The following is a 16959-nucleotide window of genomic DNA, read 5'->3' on the forward strand; positions in this document are numbered from 1 at the left end:
TGGAACTCTCCAAGTCGTGCGGGTTGAAATGATGTGTCCAATTCAAAACACCTGACTGAAAGTCACACACGTATAACAAAAAGTAAACTAAATGTCCTTTGTTTGTGACTAAACTAAATTTTCCTTTCGTTTGTGACTTGTTATCATTCGCCCAGCATTTTAAAGCGGTGCAAACATTATAAACAACATTGCTTTTTATTAAATTGCCACAATAATTTCTAGCATAGGCTAAACACGCGGCATAAAACTTTAATGACATTTACATGCAATTTTGATTAAGAGCTTTGATTTAGATTGTACTGTGCGCGCTCCCTTTTTTAGTTCAGAATGATGAACGATAATCCTTACAAACAGGTGAAGTTTTTCCTTGCTATAGAGACCGTTTGCCTTAGCACAGGCGTAGGTAATTTTTTTAGCACGCAGCAGGTGAGAAATACGACATGTCGTGGAGGGTAAAAAAAGTGAGCCAGGTAAAAAGGGACTTTAAATTCACATCATATGAGTGTGGCTACTTTATAAAATTATCAGTAGCATTGTTTTTGAACAGTTTAGAAGAGTCCGAATAGGTGAGAATTCCATAGCCTACAATTGTTCTTTATTAAACTTACACTTCTTTATTAAACCTACCAGAGAGCGATTTGGCACTGCGATTATATATATGTTTTGAATATCATACCAGTCGATTAAATTTCTCTTTCGCACGGGCTGTATCTTTATAAGGTAATACTAATATTCTTACTGTGTGAAAGAATTTGTTCAGCGCATTTTAAACATAATTAATAAACAGCTTAGGCCTGACCAGCGCTTGTACTTTTTTTACAATAGGCTACATTTTGCATGTTTTCAACTTACGATTTTTCTTTTATTAAGAACCTTTGCTTCAGTGTGGCGACTTTCGTGAACCGATAATTACCTGTCTAGTAGACCATAATTTTAATAACACATCGTTCATGACTTACGTATAATAAAAATAAATTAGGGTAGTTATGGTTCAAAAATAAAACGAACACAATTAAAATAATCTCATATCAGCACGCAAATTTGTACCAGACTAAATTTTGGCTATTCTCAAATTTGTAAGACTTAACGTGGCACGGGTCTAGTAGAATAATATTTTACCCACCCAAAGCCAAACGCTAACTTGCACACAAACCCAAATATTGTTAGCAATAGAAACTTCCGGACGAAAATGGACGCTTGTCTAGAATCCTACCACAACGCACATTATTTGGGTTAGGGTGCGAGTAAGCGTTTGGGTTAGGGTGGTTCAAGTATTATTGTTAAACAATTATATAATTCTACTTGGACCAACTCACATTTAAACGCTAACTGGCACCCTAACCCAAATAATGTGGATTGATTTATTAACTGTGGTGGAACTCCAGACCAGCACCCGAAAATATGCTAGCATTCTAGACTAGTTCTAAACCAGCGCCAAGGACGTTTGGTTTAGCATTAAGTTATTACGTTTAGTGTAAACCTTTGCCTAAATGATTTACAATAACGAGTACATCGATTGAGATTTTAATTCAACATATCCAGGATTTACTAACAAGTTGACTTAAAACACTGAAAATTTTGCTCCTGAGCAAAGTCTAAAATTCTGGTGAGGCCATTTTGGTAAGTCCAAACGTTTTGCAACTATTTTGTAAAACGCTCTTTGACTTACAGTTGGGGACAACTAAAACTTGTTTGCCAAATGATAAGACTAACTAAACATATTTCATAATAAACAATTGAAAAAATAACTTACTACCTTGCTGACACAACCTCTGGCGAAAAGAATCAACATTGTGAAAATCTAAACTTTATATGCTAAAAGGTATGTCTCCGCTGTCATTAAAATCTGAGAAATGTACCTCAAATATATGAAAATATTGCTAATATTATATACAATATTAAAATAATTATTAAGATAAACTAATTTAAATGTTTTTTTGTTGTAATATGCTCAAATTACAAACCATTTTGGCGGATGAATGTCTACCTATTTGACTCGATTTAATTTTAGGCAATGCAGCTTTTATTACGTAACAATACGAATTGTCACTGTATTTATTCCATTTTGGCCTACTAGTTTGTCGTTCAGCCATTGATTCTTGGTATTTGGTTACGCCCGACCCATTAATTTTTGGCAAAACAAATTAAAATCTAGTTCAAAATGACAGCTGGGCTACCTAATTATTTTATCCGAATTATTTTATCAATAACAATTCAATTTTACGAAGCTTACCCAATATTGTCAATTTGTAACATTTACTTTGAAAATAGCTAAGCAACTAAAAATGTATCAGAAAAATACATGGTAACATAAGTTTTTCTGAATGTCAAAGCCTAAAAGCAAGAATAGTGTCGTGTGATGTCATTGTAAACAGGGCTGAGAAGTCGGGTAAAAAGCAACCCGAGCCTGATTTTCGAGTTTTAGCTGCCCCAAACTCTACAGCTTGTGTTCGACGCCATTTATGCAATAAAAATAGGATGGATAAACAGCAATTAACTGAGAGCGGTGTCATATAACTCACCCACCCACCATACGTGGTTTGGATAATATTTCAGTGTGCTGGAAAATATTTAACTGTAATAATTAATTGCAAAGTTAAACATGCGGAGTTCAAATTGTCTCCCACGTTCTGCGCAAATGTAACCGTCACAGTTTTAGGTTTGTACAGCGACAATTTCGTGAATTTTTCGCATTGATGTTTTTTAACATTATTGACAGCTGCTATTGCTAATTAACTGCCACTTTATCTGAATATCTAGTATAAGCTAGGCCGGCTTGCATGTGCAAAACTAAGAAATTCATCATTACAAATAACTTGTGTCAAACACACATGCACCTTAAATTTTCAATTTGTTGCATCTAAGTCGCATATTACGTTTGAAAATCAAAATTCTGTCTTAACAGGATGAATTTGCTGATTTTTAACACTATATTCTTTGGGTTTTTTTAATCAAGAAACAATTTTCGGAGCCTAACGTTCAAATTACACTCGTTACATTTGCCTTATCCATTCTGGTTCTTATGAATGCTGCTAAAACGTTAGCATGTATTTATACAATGTAAAACAGAGCCCTTTAACGGGTGCGCAATGAAATATTGTCAGGTGCGCTGGTGGCAAATCGAAAAAAATATAAAACATACATTTTTATCACTTTGTACTTTTTTTCTATCGACTTGTAATAAGAAGTTGTACGAAATTCAAGGGTAATACTATAGTATACCAAAACAATTCCCACTCGCTTTGCTTGTCAGGTGCGTTTTGTGATCTCTTTAAGTTTAAGATAAAAGCTTAAGAAACGCAACTAAACTTACTGCACATTCCTTAAATGTACTTAAGATAAAACAGTTTAAAAGGCTGTTATTGCGGCCGGTTGACGTAATCAATGCTTGTCATGCGGCCCTCAGCAAGATAAGCCGTCCCCATGTTTTTTCAATGCATTTAAACTATAGGGTTTTAGTTGTATATTTGTGCACTAAATCGAACCTATTTCTTGCACCATTGCATATAAACCTGCAAATACGATGTAAAAGGGAGGCGGTTTAAATGTAATGTGATCAAGAAAGAGGCTGATCAACTGCTTTTCCATCTTTGTAGTCATTTGTAAAGAAGGTATCCACCATTTCCTTCATTTTTAGAAAACACAAGTTAATCCTGTATGCTTTACGTTGAAATTGCAACTAAACAGTTAACTAAACGTGAAATATGTTTCATTACTTTGTGATTTGTACGGTTTTGAGCTACTAATTTTTAATTGTTTCTTGTTCCCTCATCATTTGTATTTGCTATTTTTTACGACCAATTTAGGTTATGTTAAGTCGGAACAATCTAATACAGTTGACGAAGACCTTTTGCTTAAGGTTAGGACACCAGCCCGTATCCTACCACAAGATATTTTTTTAACAACTTTTCTGCAAAAACTTTGCAAGATTTGAGCGAATATTTTGTTTTGTATTTTTTCCTGTTTTGTAAGACATTTTTAGTTTAAAGTTTGGTATACCATTGCATGTTGTCTGTTTAACAAAATAACCGTATTGTCGAAAGCATAACCAAACTATGTAAAATATAATTTTCGTTAACTTGTATAAACGATAAATTTTTACAAGATGACAATTGATTTTGTATAAAACCTTTTGAAACACGACAAACGCCATATATGGGCTTCGTGCTAATTGTTACCTTTTCCATTAATAGCAGTACAGCTGTGGAGTCAATGGCTCTCACTCGAAATTAGCTTTAAAGGCCAAAAAAATTTTGGCTTTGAAGGCCAAAAGATTGGGTACGCAATGTTCAATTTTTATGTGTGCCCAATGCAATTTTAACCTAACAAACGCATTTTTTCCCGTTCAAGCGATAAAAAATTAACGTTTTTACTATTTTCATGGTGTCGCGCTGAGATATAGTCGACAAATACCTAATTAATTTGGATATTAGACTCATATAATACCTAATGGGGAGCGCACAAAACGTTTCTTGGGCCATATACATTCATCAAAAGTTAACAAGATTTTACAATAAGTTTGACAAAAAAACTTTACACTGATACAAAAGCATTGCCAGCCCTGACTATATTGTTTATTTTTATTGTTCATCATATGTGTTTGTATAAAAGTTGCTAAATAATATTATTCTGTAAAACAAACTTCTTAACTGCGTTTTTTTTAATCCAGTATTACAAATCTTATATTGGGAAAAAATTCAACATATGTTAGATTCGATAAATTGCAAATCTGAGTGCAGCACCTTAGTAATCACGCCATACAAAATGAATTCTAATTTAAATCATGTGGTGATATACTATCTTTCGAAACTGTGCTTTTGTGCAAATATGTGTATCGCGACCTATTGCTTAGCTATTTGTATGTTTGACGTTTACGTTTTTTGTATTATCGTGAAATACGTTGGACTGTTGGTCTACTGCTCTACTCTATGTTACTTTGCACCAGGAAATAAAACCGAACGTGAACCGGAACGTTAAGAACTGTTTTGGCCAATTTTATCGGTAACCGAACCTGAAATTTTTTTGTAAGATTTTAAGGATCCCAGCCGGAACTGAACCGAATATTCTGAAAGAAACCAAACTTAATCGAACCCAAACCTGTCAAAGAAGCGGTTAACCCAGCATGACGTCACAAACTGTACTTTACAGAGTCAAGTTATGCCTTGTTCAAAATTTTCTGAAATAAATGAATATTCATTAAATTGATTGTTTCCAATCTGGGCGTCATGACCACCAAGGGTATCGCAAAAGGTTGTCAGACCAGGACCTAGCCAGCACACAAAATTTCCGAAGGAATTTCAACGGCAAAATAAACATATTTGTCTTAAATTAAAATAAAAACTACCACAACGATAAAAATGGTTTATATTTAGAAAATTAAGAAATATATATTAAACATTAAAAAAATTTTAATATTCACCAATCTAGCCAAAGATCAAAACTAATGGACTTGTCTTATACAAATAGGAATCGTGGACATTCAACCGCCTAAGACCGGTTTTGCGACACAAATCTATTTAACGTCATTTAAGTACAATATAAAATTCTGTGCAACAAAATTTTCCCCACCTAAACAATTAGGAGAAATATGAGTTTATATAAAAAATCAATTCCTATTGTTTTGTTTAAGTTACTTTTACCGCAGTCAGTTTTCCATTTTTACGTCATAAGCACACAATACACTTTTCTCCTTTGGGGTGAAACGTCGTTGAAGCACATCAACTTAAAAAACGTAACTTCAGTTCTAAGGCATTTAAAGTATTTCTCATAATGGCGCGGCGCATCGCTGACTCATCGCTGACACACACTGACTTTATTAGGCGCGGTAGTTAGCGTGCCTAACACATTGAAAATCGCCTTTTGAACCAATTAGCACCTTCCTGTATACTATAGTTCAGGGGTCGGCAACCTTTATTACTCAATGTGCCAGTTTATGAATACTTTCAAAATATCAATAGCTCGCGTGCCAAGCATTTTTCTATATTTAGTTTTGCACTGGCAACTAAGGCTACAGTTTCTGCCTTATCAGTTTCGAAATTTGTCGTGCGCATGCGCACACGTCGGATTATAGTCCAGAATCGGACTCTGCAGCCCTGTGATCTGACATTTAATTTACTTATCTTTTTTGGAATATACTTCAATGTTTTTCAGCCGATACCTACAAATGTTAGCTATAAGTTTCGCTTTCAAAAACACACGTGCTTGATTTTATTGTAAAACAGTGGTTCTCAACCTTTTTAGCATACGGACCGGTAAAACTTCAAAACAAATTTTGCGGGACGGTGGACCTTAAAAAATTAAAATCAACCCAAAATGCAGTAACGACAAAAGTATGCAACTTAAAAGCAAATAACGGAAACCAATGTTATGAGCATTTTGCTGCAGTATTTTTGATATCAAACGTGTTTTCCGTGGTTCGTTTGAAGTTTTTCACATGCAACTGGTCTTAAACTTCAAGACTTAAACGAGTTGTAGCCTAATTTTAAACAGTTTGGCACAACACTTGCAGCATTGTGACGTACAATACAGTCCAAAGTAGACCATTAACTCTATGTTACGTCACAATGCTGCAAATTACGGAACTCATGAAGTTCTAAATTTAATGGACAAGCAGCCTTTAACGTTTTGCATTTTGCAAGTAAGATATAAAATTGTAATATATTTGACGGACCGGCAGGAAAGTTGACGCGGATCGGCGGTTGAGAACCACTGATGTAGAATGCCCCTGCAACGCAGTGAACGTTACGCCACTTTTGGGGCATTGTGACGTAATACGAACGGTTAGTCGTAAACAGCAAGTTTAACGCGCACAAAAAATAATGTTAAACACAACAGTTAGAGCACATATTCGTGACACGAACAGGAAATGTGATCAACCATTCAGTTAACGCTAGTGTTAGTGATGTTATACTAATGTTAATAATGTGGTAGTGAAGTAATGGTTTTACTTTCATGAGCGCTGAAACAATTGGCGTGCCATGAAAAATCATCTTGCGTACCAGGAGTTGCCCACCCCTGCTATAGTTAGTATTTGTCGATACATGGTGGAGTCGGCACCAGCACCTATACGAAGTCACTTTTATACTACTGAAAAAATTTAAGTTCAAACTTTAGTATGTTTCATAAATGACATATTATTTTCGAAATCTCAATTTTCGTTTTACAGAAGTCCTGCACTGTTTCTTGCACATTTATTACTTTGTACTATACGCGATAATTGTATGTCGCTATCGTAAACGAAATCGCAATAAGTAAAAAACAAGTGCTAAGTATTTCCAAAACTTGCTTTTCAAAAGTTTTCAAAGTATCCACGTCTTCAACATCTGGTGAGGGTGTCCCGAATGCACCGTAGTCTAAAGTTCATCGCACGATATCCGGACGCTCGCCTGCGACTCCTAGTGTTCCCGAACAGAAATCCAAGAAGTGCCTGTGACACCCTAAGTCCTATTGCACAGCACGTTGTGTTAAGCTCCTCTTTGGACCATCTGAGATTGAAACATAAAAATACTTGATATACTGATTAAAGAGGTAATACAGATTGTGATTAGTACATCAAAGGGACAGCCGTTCTGCAAGCGGGTGGTCAATGAATTTGAAAAAACAACACTGATAAGGTTAACAGAAAATTTCAGCAGCGCTTCATTAGACAGTTCTCCTTTTTTCTTTGTAATCATCAAAATCAGCTTTGCTGCCTATATAAATATGGAATCAACTACTTGGTTTATACTTCGTATGACACAATTATAAAAGTGAGTTCAATTTATCGCAACACGACTTTAGTAATAAAATGTCACCCAATGCTGTTGAGAACTGCAATGCAATCGGACTCCTGAGCATGAGTTTCTGTGAAACGCTTCACGTGTCTCCAAAGATTGAAAGATTTCATACAGCGAAACTAAGACGTAGAATGAAGAGACAATCAACCAACAGTAAACCCACTTTCATTAACAAATCTGCAACGACCAGTACAACGAGGAAGCGAGCTCGAAGCGAAGAAAATGAACATGTAAACGATCGTTTGCAATGCCAACCAGAATGCCTTTTCAAAGACTATCGACAGCAAGCGAAACGTTTTAGACACGTGTCAGATATCACTGCTTGCAAAAATCCTTCTTACGCTCACCAAACAACTACAGTGCCAATTGGAAGAAGAATAAGTTTCAGTAAAATATCTGATGTTGGTCCATCTTTCCCGAACCTGTCATGCTCTTCGTTGGTTACCAGTGTTCAGCGAGGTCAACATGGTCGGCGTTGTCAGCAAAACTTGCGCACGTGTGCTGTTGCATAAAATGTTGCATCATTTTATTATTTTCATTTTCTATAGTAAGTATATGTTTGTTCCAACCTTTTGTATTAAAAAAAATATTATTCAGCTTTTCTTTATTGTTTTGTCTTTATATATGCGCACGTATTTATCTGTTATGTTTCAGTTTTCAAATGTTATTCATGTAATTTCATGGTTCCAAATATACAGCAAATTTCGTGTATTTCATTCATGTTTCAACTACCAACTTCCAATCAGTTATATCTAGAATTATGTTAAGGTTTACAATTTGAGCGGAATCGAACTAACATAAGAGTAGAAAAAGCAAATGAATAACTTCAGCCTTTGAAAAAGATCTCCCCGTCGGGGAATCGAACCCCGGTCTCCCGCGTGACAGGCGGGGATACTGACCACTATACTAACGAGGAAGACGTGACAGGGTAGCATACCTATATTTGCTGCTGTTATTTCGCGTTTTGAATAATAAGAAAGAAAAAAAAGCTTCTAAGATTTGGAATGTCACATTTACAAATTAATATATCATATCAACTCTATCCATGTTTTTGTTAACAATTGTATGGTTTACTAATCGAACCGTGTTTCCTATACATCTCAGGTGATAGAAATATTCAACATTAAACGTAAGACCACTTGCAAACAAATTAAATTGCATTTGAACTTTATGACTTGTGTGTCTTTCAAAAAGAACAAGTATTGGTGATTTCAAAATAATAGCTAAACACATTTTTGTTGAATACTGTAAACCATAAACCATCAGTGATAATTGGAATTATTATATTAATTGGCTCGTCATTATACGTGTATATTTATCAACAAGCTTTAGATATCTCTAGTTTAACTAAGTGAAGGTTTATATTCAGTTGAGTTCTTATTCAAGGTACTGAAAAACTTATTTTGTGTATTTGTCTTTATTGCATCGTTTGCTTTGATGAGATTGAAACCGAAAATTAATGATATAATAATTAAAGAGGTAATACAGATTGTGATTAGTACATCAAAGGGACAGCCGTTCTGCAAGCGGGTGGTCAATGAATTTGAAAAAACAACACTGATAAGGTTAACAGAAAATTTCAGCAGCGCTTCATTAGACAGTTCTCCTTTTTTGTTTGTAATTATCAAAATCAGCTTTGCTGCCTATGTAAATATGGAATCAACTACTTGGTTTATACTTCGTTTGACACAATTATAAAAGTGAGTTCAATTTATCGCAACACGACTTTAGTAATAAAATGTCACCCAATGCTGTTGAGAACTGCAATGCAATCGGACTCCTGAGCATGAGTTTCTGTGAAACGCTTCACGTGTCTCCAAAGATTGAAAGATTTCATACAGCGAAACCAAGACGTAGAATGAAGAGACAATCAACCAACAGTAAACCCACTTTCATTAACAAATCTGCAACGACCAGTACAACGAGGAAGCGAGGTTGAAGCGAAGAAAATGAACATGTAAACGATCGTTTGCAATGCCAACCAGAATGCCTTTTCAAAGACTATCGACAGCAAGCGAAACGTTTTAGACACGTGTCAGATATCACTGCTTGCAAAAATCCTTCTTACGCTCACCAAACAACTACAGTGCCAATTGGAAGAAGAATAAGTTTCAGTAAAATATCTGATGTTGGTCCATCTTTCCCGAACCTGTCATGCTCTTCGTTGGTTACCAGTGTTCAGCGAGGTCAACATGGTCGGCGTTGTCAGCAAAACTTGCGCACGTGTGCTGTTGCATAAAATGTTGCATCATTTTATTATTTTCATTTTCTATAGTAAGTATATGTTTGTTCGAACCTTTTGTATTAAAAAAAATATTATTCAGCTTTTCTTTATTGTTTTGTCTTTATATATGCGCACGTATTTATCTGTTATGTTTCAGTTTTCAAATGTTATTCATGTAATTTCATGGTTCCAAATATACAGCAAATTTCGTGTATTTCATTCATGTTTCAACTACCAACTTCCAATCAGTTATATCTAGAATTATGTTAAGGTTTACAATTTGAGCGGAATCGAAATAACATAAGAGTAGAAAAAGCAAATGAATAACTTCAGCCTTTGAAAAAGATCTCCCCGTCGGGGAATCGAATCCCTGTCTCCCGCGTGACAGGCGGGGATACTGACCACTATACTAACGAGGAAGACGTGACAGGGTAGCATACCTATATTTGCTGCTGTTATTTCGCGTTTTGAATAATAAGAAAGAAAAAAAAGCTTCTAAGATTTGGAATGTCACATTTACAAATTAATATATCATATCAACTCTATCCATGTTTTTGTTAACAATTGTATGGTTTACTAATCGAACCGTGTTTCCTATACATCTCAGGTGATAGAAATATTCAACATTAAACGTAAGACCACTTGCAAACAAATTAAATTGCATTTGAACTTTATGACTTGTGTGTCTTTCAAAAAGAACAAGTATTGGTGATTTCAAAATAATAGCTAAACACATTTTTGTTGAATACTGTAAACCATAAACCATCATTGATAATTGGAATTATTATATTAATTGGCTCGTCATTATACGTGTATATTTATCAACAAGCTTTAGATATCTCTAGTTTAACTAAGTGAAGGTTTATATTCAGTTGAGTTCTTATTCAAGGTACTGAAAAACTCATTTTGTGTATTTGTCTTTATTGCATCGTTTGCTTTGATGAGATTGAAACCGAAAATTAATGATATACTAATTAAAGAGGTAATACAGATTGTGATTAGTACATCAAAGGGACAGCCGTTCTGCAAGCGGGTGGTCAATGAATTTGAAAAAACAACACTGATAAGGTTAACAGAAAATTTCAGCAGCGCTTCATTAGACAGTTCTCCTTTTTTCTTTGTAATTATCAAAATCAGCTTTGCTGCCTATGTCAATATGGAATCAACTACTTGGTTTATACTTCGTTTGACACAATTATAAAAGTGAGTTCAATTTATCGCAACACGACTTTAGTAATAAAATGTCACCCAATGCTGTTGAGAACTGCAATGCAATCGGACTCCTGAGCATGAGTTTCTGTGAAACGCTTCACGTGTCTCCAAAGATTGAAAGATTTCATACAGCAAAACCAAGACGTAGAATGAAGAGACAATCAACCAACAGTAAACCCACTTGCATTAACAAATCTGCAACGACTAGTACAACGAGGAAGCGAGGTCGAAGCGAAGAAAATGAACATGTAAACGATCGTTTGCAATGCCAACCAGAATGCCTTTTCAAAGACTATCGACAGCAAGCGAAACGTTTTAGACACGTGTCAGATATCACTGCTTGCAAAAATCCTTCTTACGCTCACCAAACAACTACAGTGCCAATTGGAAGAAGAATCAATTTCAGTAAAATATCTGATGTTGGTCCATCTTTCCCGAACCTGTCATGCTCTTCGGTGGTTACCAGTGTTCAGCGAGGTCAACATGGTTGGCGTTGTCAGCAAAACTTGCGCACGTGTGCTGTTGCATAAAATGTTGCATCATTTTATTATTTTCATTTTCTATATTAAGTATATGTTTGTTCCAATCTTTTGTATTAACAAAATATTATTCAGCTTTTCTTTATTGTTTTGTCTTTATATATGCGCACGTATTTATCTGTTATGTTTCAGTTTTCAAATGTTATTCATGTAATTTCATGGTTCCAAATATACAGCAAAGTTCGTGTATTTCATTCATGTTTCAACTACCAACTTCCAATCAGTTATATCTAGAATTATGTTAAGTTTTACAATTTGAGCGGAATCGAAACAACATAAGAGTAGACAAAGCAAATGAATAACTTCAGCCTTTGAAAAAGATCTCCCCGTCGGGGAATCGAATCCCGGTCTCCCGCGTGACAGGCGGGGATACTGACCACTATACTAACGAGGAAGACGTGACAGGGTAGCATACCTATATTTGCTGGTGTTATTTCGCGTTTTGAATAATAAGAAAGAAAAAAAAAAGCTTCTGAGATTTGGAATGTCATGTTTACAAATTAATATATCATATCAACTCTATCCATATTTTTGTTAACAATTGTATGGTTTACTAATCGAACCGTGTTTCCTATACATCTCAGATGATAGAAATATTCAACATTAAACGTAATACAACTTTCAAACAAATTAAATTGCATTTAAACTTTATTGGTTTGTGTGTCTTTCAAAAAGAACAAGAATTGGTGATTTCAAAAAAATAGCTAAACACATTTTTGTTGAATACTGTAAACCATAAACCATCAGTGATAATTGGAAATATTATTTTAATTGGCTCGTCATTATACGTGTATATTTATCAACAAGCTTTAGATATCTCTAGTTTAACTAAGTGAAGGTTTATATTCAGTTGAGTTCTTATTCAAGGTACTGAAAAACTTATTTTGTGTATTTGTCTTTAGTGCATCGTTTGCTTTGATGAGATTGAAACCGAAAATTAATGATATATTAATTAAAGAGGTAATACAGATTGTGATTAGTACATCAAAGGGACAGCCGTTCTGCAAGCGGGTGGTCAATGAATTTGAAAAAACAACACTGATAAGGTTAAAGAAAATTTCAGCAGCGCTTCATTAGACAGTTCTCCTTTTTTCTTTGTAATTATCAAAATCAGCTTTGCTGCCTATATAAATATGGAATCAACTACTTGGTTTATACTTTGTTTGACAAAATTATAAAAGTGAGTTCAATTTATCGCAACACGACTTTAGTAATAAAATGTCACCCAATGCTGTTGAGAACTGCAATGCAATCGGACTCCTGAGCATGAGTTTCTGTGAAACGCTTCACGTGTCTCCAAAGATTGAAAGATTTCATACAGCGAAACCAAGACGTAGAATGAAGAGACAATCAACCAACAGTAAACCCACTTGCATTAACAAATCTGCAACGACCAGTACAACGAGGTAGCGAGGTCGAAGCGAAGAAAATGAACATGTAAACGATCGTTTGCAATGCCAACCAGAATGCCTTTTCAAAGACTATCGACAGCAAGCGAAACGTTTTAGACACGTGTCAGATATCACTGCTTGCAAAAATCCTTCTTACGCTCACCAAACAACTACAGTGCCAATTGGAAGAAGAATCAATTTCAGTAAAATATCTGATGTTGGTCCATCTTTCCCGAACCTGTCATGCTCTTCGTTGGTTACCAGTGTTCTGCGAGGTCAACATGGTCGGCGTTGTCAGCAAAACTTGCGCACGTGTGCTGTTGCATAAAATGTTGCATCATTTTATTATTTTCATTTTCTATATTAAGTATATGTTTGTTCCAATCTTCTGTATTGAAAAAAATATTATTCAGCTTTTCTTTATTGTTTTGTCTTTATATATGCGCACGTATTTATCTGTTATGTTTCAGTTTTCAAATGTTATTCATGTAATTTCATGGTTCCAAATATACAGCAAAGTTCGTGTATTTCATTCATGTTTCAACTACCAACTTCCAATCAGTTATATCTAGAATTATGTTAAGTTTTACAATTTGAGCGGAATCGAATTAACATAAGAGTAGAAAAAGCAAATGAATAACTTCAGCCTTTGAAAAAGATCTCCCCGTCGGGGAATCGAACCCCGGTCTCCCGCGTGACAGGCGGGGATACTGACCACTATACTAACGAGGAAGACGTGACAGGGTAGCATACCTATATTTGCTGGTGTTATTTCGCGTTTTGAATAATAAGAAAGAAAAAAAAAGCTTCTGTGATTTGGAATGTCACATTTACAAATTAATATATCATATCAACTCTATCCATATTTTTGTTAACAATTGTATGGTTTACTAATCGAACCGTGTTTCCTATACATCTCAGATGATAGAAATATTCAACATTAAACGTAAGACCACTTGCAAACAAATTAAATTGCATTTGAACTTTATTGATTTGTGTGTCTTTCAAAAAGAACAAGAATTGGTGATTTCAAAATAATAGCTAAACACATTTTTGTTGAATACTGTAAAGTTGTAAAACCATCAGTGATAATTGGAAATATTATTTTAATTGGCTCGTCATTATACGTGTATATTTATCAACAAGCTTTAGATATCTCTAGTTTAACTAAGTGAAGATTTATATTCAGTTGAGTACTTATTCAAGGTACTGAAAACTTATTTTGTATATTTGTCTTTAGTGCATCGTTTGCTTTGATGAGATTGAAACCGAAAAATACTTGATAAACTGATTAAAGAGGTAATACAGATTGTGATTAGTACATCAAAGGGACAGCCGTTCTGCAAGCGGGTGGTCAATGTATTTGAAAAAACAACACTGATAAGGTTAACAGAAAATTTCAGCAGCGCTTCATTAGACAGTTCTCCTTTTTTCTTTGTAATTATCAAAATCAGCTTTGCTGCCTATATAAATATGGAATCAACTACTTGGTTTATACTTCGTTTGACACAATTATAAAAGTGAGTTCAATTTATCGCAACACGACTTTAGTAATAAAATGTCACCCAATGCTGTTGAGAACTGCAATGCAATCGGACTCCTGAGCATGAGTTTCTGTGAAACGCTTCACGTGTCTCCAAAGATTGAAAGATTTCATACAGCGAAACCAAGACGTAGAATGAAGAGACAATCAACCAACAGTAAACCCACTTTCATTAACAAATCTGCAACGACCAGTACAACGAGGAAGCGATGTCGAAGCGAAGAAAATGAACATGTAAACGATCGTTTGCAATGCCAACCAGAATGCCTTTTCAAAGACTATCGACAGCAAGCGAAACGTTTTAGACACGTGTCAGATATCACTGCTTGCAAAAATCCTTCTTACGCTCACCAAACAACTACAGTGCCAATTGGAAGAAGAATCAATTTCAGTAAAATATCTGATGTTGGTCCATCTTTCCCGAACCTGTCATGCTCTTCGTTGGTTACCAGTGTTCTGCGAGGTCAACATGGTCGGCGTTGTCAGCAAAACTTGCGCACGTGTGCTGTTGCATAAAATGTTGCATCATTTTATTATTTTCATTTTCTATATTAAGTATATGTTTGTTCCAACCTTTTGTATTAAAAAAAATATTATTCAGCTTTTCTTTATTGTTTTGTCTTTATATATGCGCACGTATTTATCTGTTATGTTTCAGTTTTCAAATGTTATTCATGTAATTTCATGGTTCCAAATATACAGCAAAGTTCGTGTATTTCATTCATGTTTCAACTACCAACTTCCAATCAGTTATATCCAGGGCTGGGGAGCCACCGTAAAATAGCATTAGCTCCGGCTCCAGCTCCGGAGCCATCAGGCAATTATTAAATGGCTCCGGCTCCAGATCCGGAGTCGTAAAACTCAATCCTTTGGCTCCGGCTCCAGCTCCGGAGTAGAAAAACTCATATCCTTTGGCTCCGGCTCCAGCTCCGGTGCCATCAAACACACACCCAATGACTCCGGCTCCAGCTCCGGGGCCACCAGTCACTTATTCAATGCCAAGTTTTAAAAATTGCTTTTGGCTAACTAACGTTGGAGATGGAACAAAATATAATTTCTTAGCTTTAGCACCACAAATTTTTAGCACCAGAAAAATGGCTCCAGCTCCAAAAAAATAATAAAAAGGACTCCGGCTTCGGCTCCAGCTCCACAAAAATAATAAAAATGGCTCCGGCTCCGGCTCCAGCTCCACAAAAATAATAATAATGGCTCCGGCTCCGGCTCTGGCTCCAGAGAAAATGCTTAGCTCCGGGCTCCGGGCTCCAGCTCCGGCTCCGGCTCCCCAGCCCTGGTTATATCTAGAATTATGTTAAGGTTTACAATTTGAGCGGAATCGAAATAACATAAGAGTAGAAAAAGCAAATGAATAACTTCAGCCTTTGAAAAAGATCTCCCCGTCGGGGAATCGAACCCCGGTCTCCCGCGTGACAGGCGGGGATAATGACCACTATACTAGCGAGGAAGACGTGACGTGGTAGCATACCTATATTGGCTGGTGTTATTTCGCGTTTTGAATAATAAAAAAGAAAAAAAAAGCTTCTGAGATTTGGAATGTCACATTTACAAATTAATATATCATATCAACTCTATCCATATTTTTGTTAACAATTGTATGGTTTACTAATCGAACCGTGTTTCCTATACATCTCAGATGATAGAAATATTCAACATTAAACGTAAGACCACTTGCAAACAAATTAAATTGCATTTGAACTTTATTGATTTGTGTGTCTTTCAAAAAGAACAAGAATTTGTGATTTCAAAATAATAGCTAAACACATTTTTGTTGAATACTGTAAAGTTGTAAAACCATCAGTGATAATTGGAAATATTATTTTAATTGGCTCGTCATTATACGTGTATATTTATCAACAAGCTTTAGATATCTCTAGTTTAACTAAGTGAAGATTTATATTCAGTTGAGTACTTATTCAAGGTACTGAAAACTTATTTTGTATATTTGTCTTTAGTGCATCGTTTGCTTTGATGAGATTGAAACCGAAAAATACTTGATAAACTGATTAAAGAGGTAATACAGATTGTGATTAGTACATCAAAGGGACAGCCGTTCTGCAAGCGGGTGGTCAATGAATTTGAAAAAACAACACTGATAAGGTTAACAGAAAATTTCAGCAGCGCTTCATTAGACAGTTCTCCTTTTTTCTTTGTAATTATCAAAATCAGCTTTGCTGCCTATATAAATACGGAATCAACTACTTGGCTTATACTTCGTTTGACACAATTATAAAAGCGAGTTCAATTTATCGCAAGACGA

The 16959-nt window shown here is 35.2% G+C and overlaps 3 non-coding genes across 3 annotated transcripts; all 3 read right to left on the bottom strand.

Moving 5' to 3' along the window:
• Positions 1–8619: 8619 nt before the first annotated feature.
• Positions 8620–8691, bottom strand: Trnad-guc (transfer RNA aspartic acid (anticodon GUC)). The gene has a single exon. It is a non-coding gene; the product is annotated as a tRNA-Asp (tRNA).
• A 5110-nt stretch (positions 8692–13801) lies between these two features.
• Trnad-guc (transfer RNA aspartic acid (anticodon GUC)) lies at positions 13802–13873 on the bottom strand. Its single transcript has one exon. It is a non-coding gene; the product is annotated as a tRNA-Asp (tRNA).
• Positions 13874–16074: 2201 nt separating this feature from the next.
• Positions 16075–16146, bottom strand: Trnad-guc (transfer RNA aspartic acid (anticodon GUC)). The gene has a single exon. It is a non-coding gene; the product is annotated as a tRNA-Asp (tRNA).
• Positions 16147–16959: the final 813 nt, after the last annotated feature.

The sequence above is a fragment of the Ascidiella aspersa genome, chromosome 3 (assembly GCF_963924565.1).
Source record: "Ascidiella aspersa chromosome 3, kaAscAspe10.2, whole genome shotgun sequence".
Taxonomy (NCBI): Eukaryota; Metazoa; Chordata; class Ascidiacea; order Phlebobranchia; family Ascidiidae; genus Ascidiella; species Ascidiella aspersa.